Below are 3,372 nucleotides of genomic sequence, written 5' to 3'. Positions count from 1 at the left end.
TGAAGGAACATAATTAAACTCAATTGTGTTTATTATTTATTTTCTATACTTGAAGGATGGAGGAACCTGCTCGGGGTGAGGGGAATAGAAAGGTATAGGCTATCATGATAATGATTTAATAAATGGATATAACTAATTGCTAGTGTTAAGTAGACTTATCTCATTGACACACGCACGAGAGTACTCACCCAAAAATTGGAACGTTTCTTAACGACGTGAAGAAAGACAACTAATATTGTCGTGCTTGACTGATAAGACATGGCTTCGCGGACCCCTAAGATGCCTTCGTGACCCCCATTTGAGAAACACTGCAATATAGAAGTGGTGGCATTGTCCCAGGTCGAGAGACCCCAAAAAACGTGACATTTCGGAATATGATCTGGCTGCGATAAATACTTGGTCTGTTTTAATGTCAGCTAGTAGCTTTTCACGACGATCTTGACGCACTGCTAAAATCCTTGGCAGAGAGAGTATGCCTGTAGCGTGGCACACACACACACGCACACACAAAATATATCAATGTACTTATTAATATAACCCCCCCAAAAAAAACGATTTTCGTATAGAACGAGTCAAGTGCGACGGGTCAAAGCGAGATATTCTTGAGAATGGCTGTTTTGAAAAGGGCCGGGTGAAAAGGGCGAAACGAAAACGGACTCAAATATGGAGGGTTGAAATGCGAAGGACGAAACGGGAAAGGACCAAATGCGCCAGGTCCAAGAGAGAAGATCTTTTTGAGAATGGTTGTTTTGAGAAGGGCCAAGTGAGAAGGGCGAAACGATAACGGGCTCAAATGATAACCTCCCTTTAATAATAACCAGAATATTCTGCTTAAGCACTTCAGGCAATTTTTTTTGTAATATTGCATTTACTGGTACTGTGAATTCCTTTTTTTAACCGAAGTATCGTTGGGTACAACTTTACTAGACAGGCGAGCTGGTTAATATGACATTCTACAAACCGAGATGGAGGCTTCGAAGACATACGTTTCAATTGAGACGGATGTGTTCGTCCTTCTTTGTAGCCTCCGTCTCGGGTTGTAGAATGTTTTAGCGTTGTGTGCTGACACAAGATCCGAAATGTGTCCAGTTATTACTGAGAACTGATGCTAGTAAGCTGAATCGTTTTTTTTTTTTGTGTACAATCACAATTCGTCTTGATGCAAGGATCAGACTTGGGGGCTCATGGTGTGTGCACGGACTGTCCAAATTAAGGGCGTGTCTCGGCTTGAAAGTATACTATAGACGAGGTTTAGAATTTGTCCAGATTGGATTACTAACCGATAGAGAAGTTAAAGAAGGAGCCAGGAACTCCTTAGCTTCTGTTATACATCCTCCTCTAAGAAATCCCACCCATTATTTATGTTATCTTTTTTTTCAGGCGACTTGTGGCAACGAACCCGCAGGAGGGGTCCCGGCAGTCGTCAAGAAAAGTTGCTCTGGTGCATCTGAAGGCGCAGGGAGCCCTCCAAGAGTTCTCGAATTTCCAAAAGAAGTGGAAAGAAACTTCGGTGCTTGTTTAGATTAATCTTTCTTTTCTATTGTTAATATTACAATTTGTTGTATAGGCCAAGATGGTTCTTTTCGAGATGTAGCATGTCAGCATAATTTTTGCTCAGATTTTTTTAGGAGACTGCTCACTTTGATATTTTTTTTTATGGCTGAGCTGCCCCCCAAAATATTTGCGGCATGAACTGTGTTTTTTTTATTGTGTATCTGCTCTAGTCATTTAAAAGAAAAATAAATGTAAATATTTTTGAAGCAGCAAACTGTTCAGTCTTCTTTGCAATGGGTCCGTTGCTGTGGGTTGGAACCAAAAGGATCAAGCGTGAACTTAGTTTGATAACGATTTTTTTACCAAATGTTTATCTGCCTTTATCCCCGTCACTACATGTACAATGCTCTCTAAACTTGACGTAGCATGTGAACACTTTCTCATGGCATTCCTGGCTGTTCTATTGAGTATATATGTCACAGATTCATTGTTCTGTTTTCAGGATAGTGCTCGCATTAGATACGATAGTTCAAATTTTCCATACATACAAGTTTGGGGAACATTTGCGGATTGCAGGTAATTTTATGTTGCAAAGACGTGCATCAAGTTGCGCCTGCGAACTGCCAGGACATCCCTGTTTTGCATGTCGCATATCAACTTTTTCAAGGAGGAGCTTGGCATGTGACACACAAAGCCCGGATGTACTCATGAATAGCGGCAGTAACATAAAATGGGGCCAGTACTATCACAAGCAAGACTGAACTTTTTCCGTATGTACAAGAAATGTAACCTGTGTCGTTTTGGACGCATTGGAACATGTAATGTACTTCGTAAAAATGGTACATGTTCTGGCATGACTTGCAACAGAACATGTGCTGCTGTGTGCCACGATGGTACATTTCCTGTAGCATACAGTACTTGTTCCGTGATGATGGTGTATGGAACTTGTTGTGGCTGCCCATACAGCAACAACATGTCCCGTACTAAAGAAGTATGGAACATGTTCTGTAGTCCGGTAATACAGTACATGTTGTGGCAACAAGGTTAGCATGTATGTGTCCCATATTTTGACAGGAGTTTTTCTAACAGTGCACGGTTTAAGTGCTACACAAAATGTTGTTTACAGTGCTACACAAAAAGTGTAAGTAAATGTTTTGATAACATTCGCACTAAATGTCCTTTGCAGGGGTGTCGTCGCAGTTTCCGCCTGAACCTTTAGAGTGCATGAGTTTAATTAAAGCGGTAGGGCACATTTTTTGCCAACTCACCGGACAAACGGTAAGTCTTACAGGCCATATAAGATCGTAAAACCCGAAGAATATAATTGGTTTATATTTTTGAAAACTTGAAACTACAATTTCTTTCTTTTAAGTAAACACTAAGCGGCGAGAAACAAGTTCAATTAAAGATTGTAAAAAATATACACAAGGTATGTTGCGAAACACTCACACGTGAGCGACATGTCGCATCAAAATATTACAGGTTCAGGCAATGAATATGAATTTTTTTTTTATGACGTGCGCTTCTTGGGTTGTTGAGTCAACTGAATACTTTGGCAGACTTCAAAGGTGGCATTTCAGAAGTTTGGTGTAACACAACAGCACGCACAAGTTTTATTCTCGAAGCAAAATAATTCGTTCGCCTATTTGGTTAAACATCCCAAATATGCAAAGCGCGAAAGAGAAGAACAAGTGGAAGACTACACAGAAGCGCTTACTCTCAAGTGACGTTTTAATTCGGAAGACGCCAAAGACGAAGACATAAAAACCCTATGTTAAAAGCGACAAATATGTTTGAAAAAGGAGTGAAAGAATCTGAAAAGACTGAGAACTAAAGAAAGATAAAAGAAAGAAAACGAGTAAAAATAAGAGGAAAAGG

This window comes from Ixodes scapularis, unplaced genomic scaffold (assembly GCF_016920785.2).
Source record: "Ixodes scapularis isolate PalLabHiFi unplaced genomic scaffold, ASM1692078v2 PGA_scaffold8__174_contigs__length_109621045, whole genome shotgun sequence".
Taxonomy (NCBI): Eukaryota; Metazoa; Arthropoda; class Arachnida; order Ixodida; family Ixodidae; genus Ixodes; species Ixodes scapularis.
The sequence above is the reverse complement of the archived record's forward strand: the minus strand, read 5'-3'. Positions refer to the sequence as shown.